Source organism: Schistocerca serialis, chromosome 10 (assembly GCF_023864345.2).
Source record: "Schistocerca serialis cubense isolate TAMUIC-IGC-003099 chromosome 10, iqSchSeri2.2, whole genome shotgun sequence".
NCBI lineage: Eukaryota > Metazoa > Arthropoda > Insecta > Orthoptera > Acrididae > Schistocerca > Schistocerca serialis.
Genome location: NC_064647.1, coordinates 115,565,769 through 115,590,477, shown reverse-complemented (window position 1 = coordinate 115,590,477; position 24,709 = coordinate 115,565,769). Strand labels below are relative to the sequence as shown.

At 42.6% G+C, this 24,709-nt stretch overlaps 1 non-coding gene and 1 pseudogene across 1 annotated transcript; one reads left to right on the top strand and one right to left on the bottom strand.

Moving 5' to 3' along the window:
• Positions 1-18,311: 18,311 nt before the first annotated feature.
• LOC126425546 (5S ribosomal RNA) lies at positions 18,312-18,429 on the top strand (annotated as a pseudogene).
• A 3,270-nt stretch (positions 18,430-21,699) lies between these two features.
• On the bottom strand, positions 21,700-21,773 carry Trnat-ugu (transfer RNA threonine (anticodon UGU)). The gene has a single exon. It is a non-coding gene; the product is annotated as a tRNA-Thr (tRNA).
• Between the last annotated feature and the right edge of the window lie 2,936 nt (positions 21,774-24,709).

Below are 24,709 nucleotides of genomic sequence, written 5' to 3'. Positions count from 1 at the left end.
ACCTAAGGACATCACACACACCCATGCCCGAGGCAGGATTCGAACCTGCGACCGTAGCAGTCCCGCGGCTCCGGACTGCAGCGCCAGAACCGCTAGACCACCGCGGCCGGCGTATTACCCTCCTGAACCCACCGATTCCATATTATGCTAATAGTCATTGGATCTCGACCAACGCTAGCAGTAATGTCGCGATACGATAAACCGCAATAGCGATAGGCTACAATCCGACCTTTATCGAAGTCGGAAACGTGACGGTACGCACTTCTCCTCCTTACACGAGGCATCACAACAACGTTTCACCAGGCAACGCCGGTCAACTGCTGTTTGTGTATGAGAAATCGGTTGCAAACTTTCGTCATGTCAGCCAACCTTGTGTGAATGCTCTGAAAAGCTAATCATTTGCATATCACAGCATCTTGTTCCTGTCGGTTAAATTTCGCGTCTGTAGCACATCATCTTCGTGCTGTAGAAATTTTAATGACCAGTAGTGTAACCGGTTGTACACAGATGCTAGGTTGCCATATGTTTCATAGTTGATGAGTCTGTTTTTTGGTATTTCTACTTGTTGTTGTTGTTGTGGTCTTCAGTCCTGAGACTGGTTTGATGCAGCTCTCCATGCTACTCTATCCTGTGCAAGCTTCTTCATCTCCCAGTACCTACTGCAACCTACATCCATCTGAATCTGCTTAGTGTATTGATCTCTTGGTCTCCCTCTACGATTTTTACCCTCCACGCTGCCCTCCAATGCTAAATTTGTGATCCCTTGATGCCTCAAAACATGTCCTACCAACCGATCCCTTCTTCTAGTCAAGTTGTGCCACAAACTTCTCTTCTCCCCAATCCTATTCAATACCTCCTCATTAGTTACGTGATCTACCCACCTTATCTTCAGCATTCTTCTGTAGCACCACATTTCGAAAGCTTCTATTCTCTTTTTGTCCAAACTGGTTATCGTCCATGTTTCACTTCCATACATGGCTACACTCCATACAAATACTTTCAGAAACGACTTCCTGATACTTAAATCTATACTCGATGTTAACAAATTTCTCTTCTTCAGAAATGATTTCCTTGCCATTGCCAGTCTACATTTTATATCCTCTCTACTTCGACCATCATCAGTTATTTTACTCCCTAAATAGCAAAACTCCTTTACTACTTTAAGTGTCTCATTTCCTAATCTAATCCCCTCAGCATCACCCGATTTAATTTGACTACATACCATTATCCTCGTTTTGCTTTTGTTGATGGTCATCTTATATCCTCCTTTCAAGACACTGTCCATTCCGTTCAACTGCTCTTCCAAGTCCTTTGCTGTCTCTGACAGAATTACAATGTCATCGGCAAACCTCAAAGTTTTTACTTCTTCTCCATGAATTTTAATACCTACTCCGAATTTTTCTTTTGTTTCCTTTACTGCTTGCTCAATATACAGATTGAATAACATCGGGGAGAGGCTACAACCCTGTCTCACTCCTTTCCCAACCACTGCTTCCCTTTTCATGCCCCTCGACTCTTATAACTGCCATCTGGTTTCTCCACAAATTGTAAATAGCCTTTCGCTCCCTGTATTTTACCCCTGCCAACTTAACGTCGGCGAATGTTACTCTCGAGCTGCATTGTTGTATATACGACAGATTATTGAATCCTCTGAATATCCTTTTACAGATCATTTTGTGGGTAGAGGAAGGTAATTTCCTAATGCATGCTGTTTCTATGCAGTCCGGTATCTGTTATTTCGTTATTATTCCTCCAGTGTATGTTGTACAATAATAATGATGTACTATGTCATGTATGTGTTGATATATTTGATATGTAGATATCTAGCGAAGCTCTGACATACTCTTCAGACACGGGATGGTATTCATTTGCTAGAAAGTGCCAATGTTTCAGATCCTAACCTTTTATCGGACAGTGGTCCGATGTATACTTCGAGCTACGTTAGTGAGTGTATGATGGACTACTCGGTATCTTTTAGATAGAGGACTATGACTAGGTTGTTATGGTTCCAACTTTACGTTGGGGAACGTAGGCCTTGAGGTTCACTGCTCTATAAAAAAAGGTTATTGAGTATCCCTTAATATCATATTTAATCTGAGGCAATATACGCTGCTGCATAGGCAGTTCGATGTCTCATGTTTTGCTAGCTCACCTTCAGTATGTTATGGCCTTGTATCTTCAGATACGAGGTGGTATAACTCTGCTGCACACAGGTGCTAGGTACCTGGTGTCGTTAGTTCTTCAGTACTTTCAGCTGACTGATGCTGCACGTAAACTCGAGCTACGATGGAGTAATAAAACGATTTATTAGGGGGAGCTTCCTTATTAATTATTTTGTCTTTTGCCCGGTGTGTGGCGTGTCCTAAGGCTTATTCAAATCTCCATCCACATTGGATAGTCTTTTTGTAAGTTGATGTATGATGACAGTTGGTTGGCTACATGACTATATTCCTAAGCATTAAGTTATATATTAGTGCGTAACTTATGTTATTATCATGCAATGGATGAGGTTTCGCAGGTTTGTTGGTCAGGATTGGGTTTTGGTTTCTCATGTTCAGTATTGTTTGGTTACATACGTCCATGTACTCTATCTAAGACGCAGGCTGTCATTATTTTTGACGGTTTTCCTTTGGTATCCCACACAGTATTTATGGCCCTGTATAGGCTAAAACACCACATAATTTTTTTGGTGCACTAAATATGATACGTTGAGCTACAATTGTATAATTTTCAAACTGGTTGCCCTAGCGCCAGGTATTAGGTTGGACACCGCTGTATTTTGATTTTAATAATTTACTAAAATTTTTTTAGCATACAGACTAAGCTCTGCTTTTTACAATACATTTTTAAAAAATTATTTTTTCTTTTGTTGCTATGTTTGTCGCTTAACTTAGCGATACTGCCAGAAAAGGTACCAGCAGTTTTGTAATGATATAACGCAAGCATCGTTAATGTGGTGTATAGGGTACCTTAGCGGTATTCTGCCACGAGGACGTCATCAAAAATATTTTATAAATATTTCAGAATCTGTTACATCTGTCTATTTGGAATCGTGGTTGTTTTTAAACTACGTATTTGACTTTTATCTGACGGATTCTACGTACTGCAGCGACACCTGTTGTGCTTGTGGGCAGTTCGTCTCACTGGCTATTGACAGTCCGGTGGCACGCTGGTGTACATGACGTTTTGTATTATGGGAACGACGTTTTGACGAGTTCATCTCATGTTTACGTACTCCAAATTCAACGGAAAGATTTTGTGTGTAGCTCCAACATATCGTGTAGCCAAGCATCTTGCTTCTCTGTTGAGTCCACAAGTAGGTCGGTGTGAACATCATATCAGGAACTCAGCTGATTTTTTACGTCGTTTGGGGGGACTGCAGTTGAATGACTCTGATATTTTAGTGAGTTTCGATGTGGTATCTCTCTGCACTCGTATTGCTCTGTCTGATTCGTTGCGGTTAATTGAGGACAGATTTGGTGCTGAATTAACTAATCGCTTTTGGCATGTGTTGACATCAACTTACTTTTTATTTAATGACCAGTATTACGAGCAGACAGATGGAGTTGCGATGGGTAGTCCGTTGTCTCCTGTGATCGCAAATTTGTTTATGGAAGACTTCGAGGAACGCGCATTGGAGTCGGCACCTTTGAAACCCGCCTGTTTCTTTAGATACGTTGACGATACCTTCGTTGTTTGGCCTCACGGTAGGGAGAATTTGAATGTCTTTCTAGAACATCTGATCTCGATCCATCCGAACATTAGTTTTACAATGGAGGTAGGATGGTTGCCTTCCCTTTCTTGACGTGTTGGTTAGGAGGAAGGATGATGGATCATTGGGACATGCAGTCTACCAGAAACGTACTCACACCGACTTGTACTTACAGGCTAATAGTTGTCACCATCCGGCTCAGCGTGAAGGGGTACTTCGTACCTTGGTACACAGGGCACATGTTGTTTCTGACGCTGAGACTTTGCCAGCTGAGCTGTCCCATCTTGAAGTTACATTTCGTCGAAATGGTTACAGTGATAGACAGATTGAACGTGGGTTGCGCTATCGACCAACTGTACATCGGGTGATTGATGATAATTCTGAGTCGACACCTAAGTCTACTGCCTTTTTGTCTTACGTAGGAAACACGCCCAACAAGATCGGTCGTATTTTACGGAAATACGACGTGAAATGTGTTTTCCGACCTCCCTCTAAAATTAGAGCACTTTTGAGTTCCGTTAAGGATGATCTTGGACTGCGTAAGGCGGGTGTATATCGTATTCCTTGTAGCTGCGGCATGGCATATATTGGTGAAACTCTCAGGATCGTGGAGGACCGATGTACTGAGCATAAACGGCACACACGATTACAGCAGCCAAGTAGATCTGCTATTGCCGCACATTGCTTGGATACTGGTCACCCCATGTTATATAATAACACCGAGATATTGGCATGCAGGTCCAGCTATTGGGACAGTGTTATTAGGGAGGCAGTTGAGATTAAATTAGCGAGCAACAGGGATGGAGGTTTCTGTTTAAACTCTGTTTGGAATCCGGCTCTCTCCCTTTTCAAAAAACAGAGGGACAGAGTCAGTGCTACCTCACCTGCGAATTCATAGTCTCACTATCGATAGCTCTGACTTTGGTCATCTTTGGTGGCACGAGTGTTCAGAGTGTGTGTTATCTTTCCTACCTCAGTCCGAGAACCGAGGTTTTAAGTTTGCGTGTACGCCGCCTGTCTGTTCAAGTTTGCCTTGAAAATGGCGGGATGTTCTCCCACCGAAATATCGGCCGGCGCTGAAAGTGTCACCTGGCTGAATTCTCGGAAGTTATTTGAAAGCAATATGTTAGTAATGACCATTATGAAGATATGTTGTCATTTTGTTTTTCTACGGATTAATGGTGCGTTATTTGTGTAACAGTTTGTAGCACTTATTATAATTTTATTACAGATCTGAAGATGGTGACTTAGTTCCACCGAAACCAGTTATCTACAAGGTGCCTATTATGCGACAGTTCCCTAATATTGAGACACCCCAGCTCTGCTCATGTTAGGGGTTGCGCTCTGGTGGAGAGGTTCTTAAACACATCTATTGCGTGCCAAACGACGACACAGCGAGTAGGACGCCATAGTTGAGCCGGACACAGTACGTAGAGGTTGATACAAAATTTCTTGTGTTTAGAGTTTTTGCGACATCATGTTAAGATAATATTTCAGCTTAAAGGTGAGTGGATATTACTGTACTCTTTTATTGTTGTTATTTGTGACAATATTACCTACAATTATTGACAATTAGGTTCATTTTCCAACGAACGTTGTTAGTAAGTGCGTGGTTTTTTGTGTAAGATGGCGAAATTCCTAATATGTGATAGTATGGGTATCCAAACACGCGACAGTGTCGCATATTACGATACCTATCGCATATTGGGGGAACTCGTTCTCTCACGACTTTTTATCTGTAATTTACGCACTACTATCATGAGAGAAGAATATTTTATCATTTATTGTAGTATTGTAGTCATCCAAGTGGCTGGATACAAACTCACATATTTACTCAGTGGTTTGATCATTTTGTGAGTCATGTAAAGCCATCTTCAAATGACCCTGTCATTTTGATTCTTGATGGGCATTGTTCCCACACAAAGAATCTCGATGTGTCAGATAAAGCACGTGAAAATAATGTTCATATTGTACGTTTGCCACCTCACTCAACGCATAAAATGCAGCCACTTGACGTCGGATTTATGGGGCCTTTGAAAACCTACTATGACCAAGAGATAGAAACGTGGTTGGCAAGTAACCCAGGTCGTGTTATCACCCTATTATTAATAGTCAGGATATTTGGGGCAGCTTACAACCTAACAGCAACAATGGAAGCATCTGTGAATGCCTTCAGAAAAACAGGTCTCATCCCATGCAACAGAAACATCTTTAGGGAACATGAATTTTCAATTCATCGCCATGCTGACGCTCTTCAAGAAAGAGACGCCAAAAACGAAAATGAAACTACTGATGGAGATGGTCAAGCTGTCAGCCCGGCAGACATCAGACCTCTCCCACACATCGCAAAACCACCTGGAGTTAGGCAAATAGGTCAAACATCGCGTTCGTGCTCTGCTGCGTTACTAACTTCAACTCCTTATCTGAAGCAATTGCAAGAATCTAAACAGAAGAAATCAGAGGCTGAAGCTAAGGAAGCAGTGAGAAAGTTATTTGGGGAGAAGAGTGGAAAATCTTCCAATCGTAGACCTAAAGCAGAAGAATCGTCCAGTGACTCGGCATCCGATGTCCGTCTTGATGACAGTGGGGATTCAGACAGCAGTGATGACGATGACGCAGAGTGTCTGTTCTGTACTGGGCGCTTTTCTGAAGGCAAACACGGGGAGAAATGGGCACAGTGCACGAAATGTTATCGCTGGGCTCACGAAGATTGCGGTGTCACACAAGACAATTTTGTTAGCCCAGGATGTCGTAAATATAAACATAGGTAATGTGAAATGAGTGAAGGATCGTATGTCATTATTCTGAAGCAAAATATTATTACTGTCTCATATTAGGAAACCTTGATCGCATTTCTACGAAGTGCCTTGTTTGTGAAGATTTAATAACTGCTCTGAAAGATTGTTTATTATTGCAAATACGATAATTGTTTGGTAAAATTAAATAATGCAAGATATTATTACCGTCATAAAAAATACAATTGCACTTACTTTTAGGTCTTTCAAATGGGTTTACAAAAGTGTGTCTCATATTAGGCACCTTTCCTCTACTCATTTTTTTCCTCTCAATCTCAAATGCGTTGCTCGGTAGCCTTACGGGATCAAATGATCAATGAGTGGCTTTACCTGGGCATGGAAAACTCTTCCTCGACGAACTGGGGCCGTCACGGAGGCTACAGGTGGTGGAATGTGTTATGTCTCCCGGAGGCAGCTAATTTTTTCGTCCGGTGAGCTTGTGTATGTAGGGGGCGTAAATCACACAGCGGGAGAGAACAACGTCTGCGCGACCCCACGTATGAAAGCGGCATGCAGGTTACGTAATTGCCACAGAACGGAAGCCGGCCCACGGCCGCGGGCGGGGCTTTAAAAAATTGTCAAACAAAAATGGAGCGCGGAAACAAAAGCCTGCGCCTCGGAAACAAAACGGGTGCGCCGGCCGGCGAGAGGAGCTTTGCCAGCCAATTAGTGCGCAAATTAATTCCCCCGTCACAACAGTCGGCGAGCCGCGTCGAGTGGTGCTACGCGCGCGACTCCGAAAATCCCTAATACCTCCCGGGTGAAGCGTTCTCAGTTAACTTGCCGCGTCGAATTCCGATAAAATCCCGAGCTTTCGACGACTGCCTCCCTCCACCGTTGGCGGCAGGGGCTAAGTCTGACCGTTGTGAAGCAGGCGGGGCTTCAACGTTTAAGCCCAGAGGACGGCATCTGATTGGCCGGGTCGCATCGTGACGTCACGGAGACTGCGCACTGTGACGTGTGGGTTCTCCGTCCATAGATTAGGTGTGTAGATTAGATGTGTGCTCGCTGTCCGGCGTCGCTTGGGAAATTTTCTATGATGTTTACTACGTAAAGCTTGAATATTAACCAGTAACTTATTTATGGCCAGATTGGGCGCTAATTTTGAATTTGATCTGAGGAAGATTATTGCTCTTTCTACTTTAAGACAACTTGGTTTAATAATAAGAATTTTGGCTATAGGTTATCCAAAACTTGCATGTTTTCACTGGAGATGCTGGGTGTCAGATACCCAGCTAAATGTCTGAAGCCCCATTGTTACCAGACTGTGGTGAGTACGTCAGTGTTGGTTCCTATACCTTCAAGTCAGTTTGTTGCAAGTCAGCCTGAAGCGCTGTAATCAACAGAGCGGTGAGTTGTTAGGTTTTATACGCGATTTTTTAAAGTTACTGGGTATTTTTAACCCAACCTCAGCAGTTGCGGAACTTTTTTTGGAATATTCTCTTAGTCTATTTTATAGGTAGTATGGTATCTAGCAGGTTTCCTGTGATAAATAATAACCCTGGATGCAGTTCTCATCGAAGCAGTGAGTTTATTTGATTCGTTAGTACTAGAAACTCTGCTTATTGATAACCACGTTAGTTACCCTGTGATTTTGTTGTTTTCCGATTTTTAGCTGGCATGCCATCTAGAAGGTGCTCTATGAAACCTAATGATCCTGGATTTGGTGACTGGGCGATATCTATACTGGAAGAGTTTGAGAGTGAATGTAGTGGGGATGAAAAAGTTATAGAACAAGGTTTCGAGAGTGCCCATGAAACCGAATCAGAGCAAGAAGTATGTGAAGCTGAGAATGAAGTGCATGGTATCCTTAATACTACAGTTCCTGGATCATCAGCAAGTTCACTACAACCACCACATTCCTCTGAGACAGACACATCGTCATCAGATGAAAACGAACCCCTTTCAAAAATGCAGAATCGTCAATACCTGCGAAAGAAGTATTATGGGAAGAACCGTTTCATGTGGTCCAAAAAACCTCCAGCTCATATGTTCGCACAAGGAAACATAAAATCGTTTCACATTTACCGGGAATAATTGGCACTGCTAAAGCCCATGGTCAGATTTGTAGACCCCAGACTGCTTGGACGCTACCTTTTAGTGAGAGAATACTCAATGAAATAATTCCGCAAACCAATAAAAAATTCCAGAATGAGATTTCCACTCTGCAGCGGAGTGTGCGCTGATATGAAACTTCCTGGCAGATTAAAACTGTGTGCCCGACCGAGACTCGAACTCGGGACCTTTGCCTTTCGCGGGCAAGTGCTCTACCAACTGAGCTACCGAAGCACGACTCACGCCCGGTACTCACAGCTCACAGGAGACGAGGTACTGGCAGAAGTAAAGCTGTGAGTACCGGGCGTGAGTCGTGCTTCGGTAGCTCAGTTGGTAGAGCACTTGCCCGCGAAAGGCAAAGGTCCCGAGTTCGAGTCTCGGTCGGGCACACAGTTTTAATCTGCCAGGAAGTTTCAATAAAAAATTGGCCCTCATGAGGGAACAGTTGTCAGATGATACAAGAACTGACTATAAAGACTTGTCTGATCGAGTTCAAGGCTTTTTTGGGGATTCTCATGTTCACAGCCATCTTCAAATATAATAATGAAGTTCTTCAAGCTATGTTTGCAACCGACGGTACTGGTCGTGATATTTTTCGTTGTACAAAGTCACTGAAGAGGGTCTTGGTGTTACTGCTCAGTATACGTTTTGATGACGCCCCAGACAGAGATGTGAGGAAAAAATGTGATGCAACAGCTCTTATAAAGTGGGTTTTCCAAGAGTTTATGAAAAACTGTATGGCTAGTTACTCAGTTGGAATGTACGCTTGCATTGACGAAGTGTTGGTGGGCTTTCGTGGTCGATGGCGCTTTAAAATGTATATCCCCAGCAAACCTAGAAAATATGGACTCAAAATAGTGGCTTCGGCAGATGCAAAAACCCACTACTTGCTAAGCGCCTACATTTACTCCGGAAAGGATAGTGATGGCAGAACACTCACTGATGAGGAGAAGAAATTTTCCAAGCCAACTCAAGCAATGTCGCAATTGACCAAACCCATTATCGGAAGTAACCGCAATATCACAGCAGATAATTGGTTTTCGTCCATTGCCCTCGTACAGGAACTATGTAAAAGGGGCTTGACATACGTAGGAACACTGCGAAAAAATAAACAAGAAATATCGAAAAAATTTTTACGTGCCAAGGAAAGAGAAGTAGGAGCAGCTCTCTATGGTTTCACAAACGAGACAACACTACTCTCTCATGTACCAAAGAAAGGGAAGGCCATCCTACTTGTATTCTCAATGCACCATACCCAGTCAGCTGATCCAGAAACCCAGAAACCAGAAATCATTGCCTTTTATGACAACACAAAAGTTGGGGTCGACGCCTTAGATGAGAAATGCACAGTATACCCAACAAGTCGACGCACAAGGCGATGGCCATTAGCCATATTTTTCACTGTAATGAACATTAGCCTAGCGAATGCCTATGTTATCTACCATGGATTACCAGGGAATCCAGAGCTAACTAGATTGGAATACATAAAAAATCTTGCCAAGGAACTCGTAGACCCTCATCTGAATCGTCGACATCAAAACGACCATTTGCCCCGTGAATTACAGCTAAACATCAGCAGAATTCTCAAGATACCAGTTCCATGTGAAGCCAGACGAGACTTGGGCAAACAAGTGAGGTGTAAGAAGTGCCCACCAGGCTCTGACAGAAAAACGAAAAAGGTCTGTAACAGCTGCGACGTACCGATTTGCGGAACCTGCACGATTCCTGTATGCCGAGATTGCGTAGAGTAATGGCTTGCCAGTTCTTCTGTGTGGAATAACCTGTCAAAACATAATGTGCTTTTGTAAAGGTTCATTGTTGCTTGATACTGTGATATTCAAATTTGGTCTATTTATTTATAAAAAATTTGCAGATATATATATTTCGTGACATGTTGCAAAATTTGTTATGGACTTACATATATTTGAAAAATTGTCTATTCTGTTCACTGCAAATGATTTTCTGCTGCCAAAAGTTGTTCAGAGATGTCAATAAAAGTTACTTTTGCAATGAAGTATGAGGGCCATGGAAATTATTGGGTATCTATAACCCAACCTCACCAGTTGTGTTACAAAAATATCACCTCACCAGTTACAGGTTAAATCGACTAAATCAAAAGTGACATAGTGCTATCAATTTAATAGATAATAAGCTGTACTGCAGAAAACAGCACTGCAGTAAGATAGCTGGCATAAGGTGCTGTAAAGAGCAATGTTATTAAAGTGAAATCTAAGGTGACAAATTTTTTGTTCTCAGCGTAGAGAGAGCATGGTTCAAATGGCTCTGAGCACTATGGGACTCAACTGCTGTGGTCATCAGTCCCCTAGAACTTAGAACTACTTAAACCTAACTAACCTAAGGACATCACACACACCCATGCCCGAAGCAGGATTCGAACCTGCGACCGTAGCAGCAGCGCGGCTCCGGAATGGAGCGCCTAGAACCACACAGCCACCACGGCCGGCAGAGAGAGCATGTATGACGTTTTATCGTAAAAGCTAAGAAAATGGTGGAAAACGCTGAATACCCCTTTTTTTCAGACTACATTTTTAAGCAAATCTTCGGAATTACCACCCCCATTCGTCGAAGAAATGATTTCCCTTTGTAATGCCACTTCCTCGGACGAGAAATAAAAATCAAAAATTAGCTCCCAATACCCCAAAGATTTCCCCCCAAGTCCCAAATTCCCAGAAAAGTGAATAAGCGAACGAAGTTCCATGTATCACTATTATTAGGACAATAACAGGTAATTAAATCAGGAATTTAAGACTTGACAATTTAGCAATCTACGAAAGAAAGATTAAATTTCAGTAAAATTAAAATCAAAATTATAATAAATCGCAAAATTAGCGTAAATTAACATCCGCAAAGTAGAACCAACGATCCCAAAGAATACTCCGTGTGAGTACTCTTTGGGAATCGTGAGTAATGACTAAGGATAATTCAATGCATTGTCACTACGTTACGAGAGTTAGCCAAAGCAGGTCATATGTTTGAATGCTCGTACATGTAGGCGCGCTTAGATTGTTTTTGAGATTGAATAATTGCGATTTGTTATGACGCAGTAATACGATATTCTGACTTCAAATATCACGGCATTAGAATTCGAACGGAGGACTTTTACCTACTAGAATAAATTGAACTTTTAACTAGATAATTGAACTAAACATTACTTAGACAGTGATTTAGGCAACGAACACTGATAGACAATTTTCATTCATAATAGCCAGTGGTTTACGGAACTCCAGTGATAGGTTCGAAGCATATGATTTAAATCCCCCCAACACCTGGGAAAGTTTTCTTCTCAAGGCTCGGTTAGGAAGTGACTGATATTGTGCAATAAAACACCCTCTTGTACCAAGTCGTGCATTTGTGATTTAAAATTCTGTCAAATTATTGACATGAAACTCCCGAGTAATAATTACGCGCAGCGATAATATTTGACTGTAGCGCTCGGCGCTTTTGTAGAATCTTTGACTCAAATAACAAGCCCACTGTTACGATTTCTTAGATACTTGAAATTACGACCAGCGTGTAGGGAATTTGTTGTGCATGTCACTGTATTGGTTTTGTCATTAATATTTCATCATTAATCAGTTAAACATCGATTATGAACGATTAATTACGATTCTTGGTGAAGTAAATATCTCACGCACGTCGACATATCGGTTCAGCACTGTTATTTTGTGTAACGTCGTCTACGTAACTTGATAACGATCTCAACACTCTACCGACTCTCGCCGAGTTTTAGCCGACGCCAAGTACAAATCAAACCAAATCATCAAGAAGAAGAGCTGCTATACCTTCCCTCTCGAAAAATCGTGGCTTGTTTGTCACAACCACAAAAACTCTCCCTCCCCCTTTGCTCTGTGTCCACCAATTCCTCCATCTGTCTGTCCACCTCATCTGTCTATCTCATCCTCCCTACTCTCCCTCCATCTTCTCCTCTCTTTCTTTCACCATTCCCTCCACCCTCTCACTCTGACAATATCTTCCTCACCCTTCCCTCTGACCATATCCTCCTCCCTTTCTCTCTTTCCATCACCATCTCCCTTTCTTTCTTTTCCACCTGCCCTCTACCACACTACACCTTCCATCTGTCTCATGCAACAAGAAATCCTCCCCTCTCTCTGTCCATTTCCTCCTCACCCTTGCTCTGTTCATCCCCTGTTCTATCCATTTCAATCTGTCCCCAGGCATACTCATCGGCACATGTAGCCTGTGCAATTAAGTTCAATAGAGCAGACCGATACTACACCTGCAACATGCCTGTCATGCATGGCAGCCTACATTTTGGGGCCTGGAAAACAGTTTCTTACTGCTGGCATATAGGCTGCCCTGCAAAGCAGGTTGATCTGACAGGTTGCTATAGTGCACGTCATTTATGATGGCGGCCGAGTTCATCTGACGTCACAAAACACAGTCAGCCAATGAACAGAGAATGGTGTTGCCAGAGCTCGACTGCAGTGCAGAGCACGGACGAGTGTCTACAGTTTTAGAAACGTTCACTCATATATAAAATAATTGAACAAAAGCAATGTCTTGTAGCTGACTTACTCTTATAGAAAATTTTGGAAAAAGCGTTTTTTATAACAATTGCTTCATATTCTATTAATTAATTAAACCAAACAAGCAATAAGCCTCCTAATTCAGGCAATAGCAAGGAAAGGTGTTAGTATCATTCTCACAAAGCGCTTTTTCGCAATAAAGAACAGTGGTAATTGTTTATATCCTATTGTACTTCGACGAAACATGAGTAATGCATAGTTATACCAACAGTGTTTGTTGGTATTTTGTGTCATAGAGTCCTCCAGGAATCCTACTGAATGTTGAGCATTGTTAGCGTAATGGTTAAACTGTGTGACTGCTAAGTGAAAGGTTCTGAGTTCAAACCTTGTTTGATGCGTAATATTTTCTTTATTTAAAAACAATATCGAAGTGTCTTACTTCATGAATTTTATTCGTTTGAATGTAATTTTTTGAAATTTCCAGTGGTTTGTCTCTTCATTATAATCGTAATAAGCTTTCAGTTTTTCTAATTTTGTTCTCCAATATTTCTTTTCACAGCAATTAAAAACAATGAAAAGGCACACATACAATATTCATGTTATCTGTTTTGTTTGTATATCTTCCATTCCTCAGTCTATCCAATGACATTTGTCTATTTTTTTACATCTAGTAGTTATCATGCAGTCATCTTCTGAAGTGACAGAGGTACTTTTGAATAACTATACGGTGTTAACCAGAACCCCACCAGCAAAATTTCAGATTGTTCAGGGATGTTTTCTCTGTATTGGCCTATGGTCTCTTGTTGCTCGTTACAGATTAGTTGCATTTTGTCTCATGTCTCACCCTTCTTTATCTTAATTACATTGAAAATATCTACTAAAAATTCAAATGTTAACGGTATGCTGTGTGTGTGTGCTGTGTTTAGAATCACTTTTTCTGCCCAGTGACAAAACTTGTTGGTGACAACAGTAAAGCAAACTCTACTCTTCGAACTAAAGACTGCCTTCAGTATTGCTCTGTTCCTTCGCTTTGTTTTCGATTGCATTAGCGTAACAGTGATACACTGCAGTATGTATAAGTTTAGTGATGGAGAATTTGCGAAATGCATCTCGTGTATGAGTTCATTGCAATGGAAGAGCATCACAACAACACTACGCTAAGATGTTGTCCCATCGACGGCAACCCCGTTGTCTACTTTTACATCTCTTTGAGAGTTACTGCATTACACTGTGCTTTCTGTTGTATTGCAGACTTTTTCATTGCTCTGAAAGCATTTTTCCATAAATAAAATTAACTGGGTTGACAAACCGAATATATTGAAATTACGTTAATACGGGGTGTTCAAAAATTCTCTCCGCAGTGCCGTATGATTGTTAGCCGTGCGTGCCGTATGATTGTTCGCCTGCCTGGGTTACTTCCCTTCAAGTGGACTCTCCCAACGTTTCACTGTTTTGTTTATCTCAGCCAGCATCAGTAGTATCGTTGGTGTGTGTCGTTACGTGTTGACGTGAACCTTCAACTTTAGTTCCTTTGTTCGTTTGTTTCGTTTTTGTCACTGTTAAAATGCTGACCATTGAAGATCATGTGTTTTTAATCGAACAAGTATTCAAAGCTGGCGGTAAATATACAGTTCCAGTTCGTCAAACAATTAATTCAGTTTTCCTGGAGACAGCACTCCCACATCACGATACTGTGCGAGATTTGATTAACAAATTTCGAAGTACGGGTTCAGTGACAGATGCACCGAAAAGTGGTCGTCCTAGCGTTTTGTCTGAGGATACTCTACTCCACATTTCCGATAAAATGTCCATGAGTCTGAAGAAGTCAGTAACAAAACTCGCCCAGGAAATCGATGTTAGTGTCGGTACAGCCCACACAGCTGTAAGGAAAAAATTAGAACTTTTCCCACACAAAGTGACAGTCGTGCAAGAACTGAAAAACATTTCGTTCTACAAAATGGAAGGAATATTCTTAATGAAACGTTTTCCACTGATGTGGCGTGGTTTCATTTATCTGGGTACATGAACTCTCAAAATTCTCGTATGTGGAGTACTGCAAATCCATTGTGTATTCATGGGGAAGCACGTCATTCTGTGAAAATAGGAGTTTGGATTGCAATTTCCAGTACCCATTCATAGGAGAAGTGGTGTAAAGTGAAATACTGAACGGTTATTTTCAACAAGATGGTGCAACCGCGCATACATCTCGCGTGTCAATGTCACTGCTTGCTTATGTTTTTGCTGATCGCATAATTTCACACGGACTTTGGCCTCCACGATCGCCTGACCTAACACCACCTGACTTTTTCTTCTGCGGTGCAGCGAAAGCAGCTGCCTATAAAAACCTTCCAAAATCCATGGATGAATTGAAAATTGCAATATCCATTTTCACTGCTTCTGTTACAGAAAAAAAGTGACAGCTTGTGTTTGGAAACATGATTAGACGAATTGAATTGTGTATTCAACAACAGGGGGGACACTTTCGATATTTAATGTGAAAATTTGCAAGTAAAAATGAATATTCAATAAATTAATAACTTGTATTTCACTGAGCTTCATTTCGGTATATTCACTGCGGCATACGGCACGCGCGGCTAACAATCATACGGCACTGCGGAGAGACTTTTTGAACACCCCACACTCTGTAATGAGCGACTGAAGACAGCAGGTCTGTTATATTAAAACACTCAGAAAATGTGTGTGTACAAACTTTGAAATTTTGTCTGTGGAGTTCTGATTTTATAAAACCAGTCCAGTCACATTAACGTGACCAACGCTTACGTCCGACGTCAGCATGCGATAACCACTCACATGCGGCAGGTGACAGGGCAGCAGTGCAGGGTATGCAAAGGGAGCCAGGGGAACGTTGAAGACAGTGTAATTGAGCGGACGATTTGGATGGGATTCGGCTAATGAAAAGGGGACATACAATTCAAGGTTTATTTTGCCAAAACAATTAATTAATTGTAATAAATTACACTGTGGCTTACAAATTACAGTGACACAAACAAATCAAGCTGCTTACAATATGAGCTAATAAAAATGTTATATGCCACAGGTAAACAGAGAAACTTCAAAACTTTTTACAATTTGATACATTAACAAATAATCATTGTGCATTAAACTACATACTTTCACCTAATACAGTTAAATTTTTAAATGTGAAGCACAAATGTATAATTTACAATTAAATTTTCAGTTGAAGTTACTCCTTCCTATACCTTCTTTTAAAGAGTGATAAAATTTCCAACAGGTATCTCAATTAAAAATGCCCTAAAATCTTTAACACAACAACATGTACATGACTAAATATATGTACTGCAAAGCCCAACATCAACAGCGCAAAACACATTGAAACTCTCGCCAACATGGGCCGCTTGCCGGTCAAAACATGTTACGACTACAGCAGCGGGCAACTTACATAGGTAATAAAAGAACACAGGCCACCTTGCAATCTTGCCAAAATCAGTTTTCACGAAGGAGGAGAAAAAGAGGGGGGGGGGGGGAACACAATAAATACCATACGCAAGTGCACTTGCCAAACCTACTACTAAAAAAACAGTATAAAAGGCTCTCAATTAATGACAAATCCGGGATAGGCCCAGCAATATTGCACCTGTGCGCTAGTAGCCAAAATAAGGTTGACAGATACCAAGGTCTGACATCATCTTAGGGCTGACTGGCACAACAAATAAATAAGAGTATAAGAACAAGCAAATGCCAATGCCCAAGAATTTAAATAGGATTAAGAAGTACACACGAGGCTAAAATCAATTGCTAGCACCTTGGACATCGTCTTAGGCTTAATTGACACTACAAATAAATAAAGGTAAAAGAACAGACAAATGACAATGCCGAGCAATTTAAATAAAAATAAGTAAGCACAAGGCTAAAAGCAATTGCTAGCAACAACAACCACACATAAAAATATCAGACTGCTGCCACATCGCAAAACGGAACAGACGCGCGCGCAGTCCCCAGCAAGCCAGAAAACCAATAACACACACTCCAGCAACCGAGCCAGCCTGACCGCAGTAATTTCAACTCAGAATCAGGGCGAGTGAGCACACCGGGTCCACGCAAAACACACACTGCCAAATAATTCCCACCAACAGATACGGCTGCCCCCCGGGCGGGAAAACGGGGGCGACGACCGGGTACACACCAGCAGAAAACTCGACACCTAGACCCCGGCCAAAACGGAATACGCAGAAAATATAAACGACAGCTGAAGTAAGGTGAAACGAACCCTGACACGCAGACGGGACAGAGCAAACACACAGAAAGCCTGCCCCGCAGTCCTTACAACTCCTGGGTGCGGACACCCAAACGATATCGTGGCACCCTTTTCAGAGGCTGAGAACCTCGAGGGATCGCGTGCAGGGATCCACCAGTTGTCCACTACAGCACGTCACTAACACGCCACACCGCCCAACGCCCAAATCAACGAGACCCGCCAACAAAGAGACCACACCTCCGTGCCGGGCCGGAAGGCACAATACCACCAGCTCGGTGCGAATCCAACTGGCGAGCCGAGCGCGCGCGGCCCCCGCGAAAAACGCTCCAGAGGGCAGCAGCCACCCCAGCGCCTGCGCAGGCCGAACCAGACGGAAACAGAAATACAAGTTGCTATCGATAGTGCCGGATACGCAACGCGCCAGAGCAATGGCACAGTAATCATTGTCGTAATGCGGAAATGGAACGATTTGTCTGACGTCTGAAAGCCATGATAATTGGGTTTCTGCCCAAGAGTGGAAGCATTTCCGAAACTTCTAAGTTCGTTAACTGTTCCCGTGTCACCATGGTTAGAATATACCTGGCATGCCAAAATCGTACTACCCAAATCCGGTGCCGGGGCAACTGTGGTGTACAATATATGAGAGGGGTGAACTGCGGCTGCAGAGATGTGTAGGGGCGAATAGACTTGAAACTGTTGAGTAACTGGATGCCCAGATGAACCAAGCAGTTACCAACAGTGTCTTCTCAGCGACTGTTCAGCGAACATTGCTGTCTATGGGCCTCTGCGGCAGACACTTGTTTCGTCCACCCGTGCTGATTGCAGTACATCGGCGACCGAGGCTGGAATTTGCAGGCCGATACCGCAAGTGGGCTGGACTGAGTGGTGACAGGTGGGCTTTCCCGATGAGTCACGTTTTGTGCTCCATCAGACAGATGGCTGGTCGATGCAAGGGGGAGCAATGGATCAACACATGTATGTATCTATCCTTACTGTCGTGGTGTGGCAACGACCTTGCCGCAGTGGATACACCGGATCCCGTAAGATCACCGAAGTTAAGCGCTGTCGGGCGTGGCCGGCACTTGGATGGGTGACCATCGGGGCCGCCATGTGCTGTTGCCATTTTTCGGGGTGCACTCAGCCTCGTGATGCCAATTGAGGAGCTACTCGACCGAATAGTAGCGGCTCCGGTCAAAGAAAACCATCGTAACGACCGGGAGAGCCGTGTGGTGACCATACGCCTCTCCTATCCGCATCCTCAACTGAGGATGACACGGCGGTCGGATGGTCCCGATGGGCCACTTGTGGCCTGAAGACGGAGTTCTTTTTACTGTCGTGGTGGTTTTAAATTATTATTTATTTTATTATTATTAATTAAAATAATACAACTCACTCTAACCAACACCAAGTCAAAAGTGAAGTTGAGAGGAAAAATTTCGGAACCATTCCTCACAGAAACAGGCTTAAGACAAGGTGACTGCCCATTACCATTACTGTTCAACTGTGCACTGGAATACATAATGAGAGAATGGTGCAAGGACAATCCAAAGATGATAAGAAATGGAAGTGCAAAAGATATTAGCTTAAACTGCTTGGGATTCGCTGATGATCTTGCTCTCCTAGCCAACACTGTTCAAGAAGCCAGGCAACAAGTGAAATCACTACAAGAAATAGCAGAGAAAGTAGGCCTTAGAATATCATTTGAAAAAAAACGGAGATTATGCTAACTGACCCACCACTTGCAAACAAAATTACAATAGAACAGGAAATCAAAATTGTTAATAAATTTAAATATTTAGGCGTAATAATAACATACAATCTAAATGAGAAGCCATCATGGCAGAATAGAATAAAAAACTGAACTACGCAAATTACATTATCTAAACAACAAAAAAAGCCTATCTATAGATGCAAAATTAAAACACTATAAAACAGTTACACAACCAGAAATAACGTATGCAGCTGAAACTATCTTCAAAACAATTAATGCAGCAGAAGTTGACAGAATACTAAATATAGAAAGAAGAATAATTAGGACATGTATAAATAAACAGTATAAAATAAATGGACATTGGAGAATAGCATCAAATCAAACAGTATATCAGAAAATAGAACCAGTCATGAGCACGATCAGGAAGAAACGCATCTCATTCTTTGGACACCTGATGAGACCTCCAGAAAACAGAATTCGTAAAAAAATAATACAAAAATTATGGAATAGCAAGAGCAACATTAAATGGATCACAGAAATTAGGGAAGATACAAAAGAACTCCAAATTACAGTAGATGACCTAAAAAACAAGACAGAGAAAACTAGAATACTGCAGGATCCGCAAACTACAAATGAAAATCAATAAAAGGAGTACAGGAAGTGTGGTCTCGGATGAAGAAAGAAAGAAAATATCTGAAAGAATGAAGAGATATTGAGGAGACAGAAGAGCAAAACACCTTTCATATAAGAATAGACTCTAATAATTATATGAGGGCCGTTCAGAAAGTAACCTCCGGTTGATTTAATAAAATACACCAAGTTAAATAAAAATATTTTAATATATACATCTTACAACTACATCTTTGCACTATTTTTCTACATAGTATCTATAGCGATTGAGGCACTTATCGTATCTCTTCACAAGCTTTGAAATTCCTTCTGCATAAAAATCACCCACTTGTGCCTGGAGCCAGCCTGTGACCGCATCTTTGAGCTCTTCGTCGTCATCAAACCGCTGTGACCCGACCCATTTCTTCAAATGCATGAAGAGGTGATAATCACTTGGCGCCAGGTCTGGGCTGTAAGGTGGATGGTTGATAACGTCCCACTTGAAGCCCTCATGAAGGGCCATTGTTCTGCGAGCAGAGTGAGGACGGGCGTTATCGTGCAAAAAAACGATACCGGAAGTCAGCATACCACGGCGTTTGTTCTGTATAGCCCGTCGTAACTTTTTTATTGTTTCACAGTACACGTCTTGATTAATGGTCGTACCACGTTCCATGAATTCAACCAACAACTCTGGCATCCCAAAACACCGTTGCCATCAGTTTTCTGGCAGAAAAATCTTGCAAGGCTTTTCTTGGTTTTGTAGGCGAATTTGAATGTGCCCACATCTTTGATTGTTCTTTTGTCTCAGGGTTCACGTACTTAATCCAGGTTTCGTCACCGGTCACGATTCTGTTTAACAATGGTTCTCCTTCGTCCTCATAACGTGACAGAAAGTCTAATGCAGAGGCCATTCTTTGAGTTTTGTGGTGGTCGGTAAGAATTTTGGGCACCCATCGTGCACAGAACTTACGGCAACCCAATCTTGCTGTCACTATCTCGTACAAGAGAGTCTTAGAAATCTGTGGAAAACCAGTAGACAACTCTGACATTGAGAAACGTCGATTTTCACGAACTTTTGCATCAACTGTCTGAACGAGTTCGTCAGTCACCAATGATGGTCTACCACTCCTCTCTTCATCATGAACGTTTTCTCGTCCACTTTTAAATAAACGTACCCATTCACGCACAACTCCTTCACTCATAACTCTTGGTCCGTACACGGCACAAAGCTCACGATGAATAGTTGCTGCAGAATATCCTTTGGCTGTAAAAAACCTTATGACAGCACGCACTTCACATTTGGCGGGGTTTTCTATTGCAGCACACGTTTCAAACTGCCACAAAAACTAAACTAGCGCAGGTACGACGTTCACTCGACCACGGCTTGATGCCGACTGACCTGTTGAGTGCGTGAACGCACAGATGGCGTCGCTACTCCCCCCACAACCCGCACTGTGACCAATCGGAGGTTACTTTCGGAACCGCCCTCATATTACCTAAATATCATATTAAGTTATTGTTGAGCCAAATTGTATCCCTGTGTAACAACTTGTTTACAACTTTGTATTTTTGAGTAGAGTGTTCCAATGAAGGCCATAAAATAAATAATTTAATTATTCTGGATTTAAAATGTTTGAACTCAAATGCAAGTCTGAAACAATTCAAAATTATCTTTGGCTTCAATTAAATAAAGAAAAATTACATACTTGGAAAATCACGTAAAATGATTTTTAAATACTGAAATTGGAATTTATTTACTACCATCATGATTCATATTTTTTAGCTAGGCTCCTCTATCGGGATTGTCTGTTGGCAAATATAATTATGGGACGTGATTTACGCCTAAAAGGTGTCGGACTTCGTTTTGTGGAAAGTGAAATTTTAGATTCAGGTTCTGTTCTGAAAGCAAACCAAACGTATTACACTGATTGGTGCCGTTAATATGCGATTATTCACTAACAGACACCCCCACACAAAGTAAGCCACATTCATTTTTAAATGATGATTAACTGAAACCCTCAGCTGCCGACAGGTGTTGTTGATTTACCTCGATGTGGACAGCTGAAAATGTGTGCCCCGACCGGGACTCGAACCCGGGATCTCCTGCTTACATGGCAGACACTCTATCCATCTGAGCCACCGAGGACACAGGTGAATAGCGTGACTGCAGGGACTTATCCCTTGCACGCCTCCCATGAGACTCACATTCCCAACTGTCCACAATTCTACATATGTAATGTACTTTATAGATATTTGCCCATCCACTCATTACTCGCGCACACTTTGGCGATTCCCGTAAGAGTTTGGGCAACCTGTGCGCATTCGCACAGACGAAGGTCAGTGGCTGGGTAGCCTTTAACTATATATATATGGAGACAGTAACTGTTCTCGAAAGAACAGAATACTGTTGACGACCGTGCAGCTTTTCCCTGGAATAAATAATGACTAACTGAAACCCACAGCTGCCGACAGGTGTTGTTCAGCTGCCCACATCGAGGTAAATCAACAGCTCCTGTCGGAAGCTGAGGGTTTCAGTTAGTCATCAGTTATTCCAGGGAAAAGCTGCACGGTCATCAACAGTATCTGTTCTTTCGAGAATAGTTACTGCCACCATATACATTAATTTTTATCAAATTCATGATAAAAGCTGAGGAAAAAAGGTACGATTAGTCGTAATAAGAAACACAATGAAATTAAATAGTTATTATTGAGCAAAATGAGCGCAAATAACAAAATCTCTAATAACATAGACCAAGCAATATTTTTATGACCATACCAGAAAATGGCTGACCAGGAAGAGAAAAAACAAAAAGTTGCGAATCCTTGATCGCTTTAATTACATAGATAATTGCAGTATCTTTTGTCAGCGACAAAATCGTCTCAGCGCTACTGCACGAAAACGTACAGTCACGAAATCCGCTAACACTTGGGGAAACATTATATTAGGGGCCATGTCGACCCCTAGATGCAGTTTGTTTTTCTTTGACACGATAGCGTTAACCAGCAGGGCAATGCAATGCGTCACACAGCTCACAGTGTATGTGTGTGGTTCGAAGAGCAAAAGGATGAGTTTTGTAACTAGGTTCTCTCTTTTGATGGTAGTCAATTGTCAGGATGGGCATTACGGCAAAGGGCATTTGATTCTAAAGCATTATGTCAGGGTGAAAAAACGCCAAATAAATTACTTTTTCTCTCTTAACAACATGTGGGCAGGGTGGGTTCTTCCTTGGCTCGGGTAAGAGGTAGAATGAAACAGCATTTTTACATTAGATAACTTTTATTGAAGATGTGTACAATGGTTTTCTTACTCGATTATTCTGGCTGGGAGAGCGGCAGCTGTGTCGTCTGCGAAGCCTTCTGCTGCGGCAGCGGCGGCGTCTTATTACGCCTGGCGGTGTGTATCTCGTGTCGCCGTTTCGCCCAGTTGACTGGAGACGCGCCTCGTGAGGTGGCCCATTTAATTATTGAGAACGAAGTCGTGAATCGGATGGTGATACCTTGGGTGTGGCGTCCCAGTGTTTCTCTTCTCTATGCGGCCGCGTGTGTCAGTGTTGTGCGTCGGCCAGCGGAGCAGCGCGGCTGGGGAAGGCCAGTGTCTCGGACGCGAACAACGGACTCCAGCTTGCCAGTCTTCGGCTGTCCGATCTTCATCCCAGCTCACAGACAGGTGACTGCTGATGTGAGGCTGTCTCCTACCTGTCCTCACGAGTCACCCGGGTACGTAAATATCGGTCTTCAAATACCTTCTAACTTCTGTCTTCTGGCGCCGAGGCTGCTGCTTGCTATTCCATTACAGTGGCGGACTTGGTGCGTCTGTGTGCGATGTAGTCTCTTCCTGCATGACGGTCTTCAGCTTCGAAACTGAACTGAAAACTACTCCTATTGTCGGGCCCACTGCGTCTCGCGTATTTATTCACTTCAGTTCAGTGGACGTGAACAACTTCACGGTCATTGCCTCTTCTGTCAGGTTGAAAAGCATCTCGAAGAATCTTCTTAACGTCGGTCATTGGCTCTTGGAATGTAGGCGAGGGCCTTTGATCACATGTGACAACTGAGAAACACGTGAGCCGGTCGGGCTATGCCCTGACGGCTGAATCTACAGCTTCCGCTTATGTGGGGAGGGCGATGGCTTCTCTTGACATGTGCAGACTTGCAAGCGCCGGATGTTGCCACTACTGCTCTGCCCGCTGTTTGCCAGTGTGTAACTCTTCTAAACTACACTAAGTTTTTCATTTATTTTCTAATTTCTACTTCGCTTCACACTGATTTCACTAATTTATTTACCTATCTTAAATACCACTCAACAGTTTGGCGGGCTCGCCAGGTACTAAACTCCCCGTTTTAAAACCACCTGAAAATCAGTGGAACCACCTCGATCGGGCTCTTTGGATCACTGATCCTCAACCGAGACACAGCCAGCCAGCCAAGGGACTGGAGTCAGCATTGCAACGCATCAGTGTCAGACCTTGGAGAATCTCGCCGCCCTGTTCCTGCACCTCTCGCGCTTCACAAGGTCGTTATTCAGGCTTCTGAGAGGTGATTAGACAGTCCGGCTGTCCCTCCGAAGAGTCATCAGGCGCATTTTCTCTCGCGTTTCGCCGGATATTTGCAGTGTGTAGCAGAAGTCAGCCCAAAGAAATAGTGTTCACCACTTCTTTCATCCGACGCCCAGTGTCGCTGGAAAGTGTCCTTTTGTTTCCTGCTCCAAGCAAAATTGTTTTTATAGTGGAATTTTACATACCCATTCAGTAGAGGGGTACCAAATTAGTCTAGTACGATATTCGTTTTAAACTACTTGCCATTAAAATTGCTACACCACGAAGATGACGTGCTACAGACGCGAAATTTAACCGACAGGAAGAAGATGCTGTGATATGCGAATGATTAGCTTTTCAGAGCATTCACACAAGGTTGGCGCCGGTGGCGACACCTACAACGTGCTGACATGAGCAAAGTTTCCAACTTGATTTCTCATACACAAACAGCAGTTGACGGCGTTTCCGACTTTGATAAAGGTCGGATTGTAGCCTATGGCGATAGCGGTTTATCGTATCGCGACATTGCTGCTCGCGTTGGTCGAGA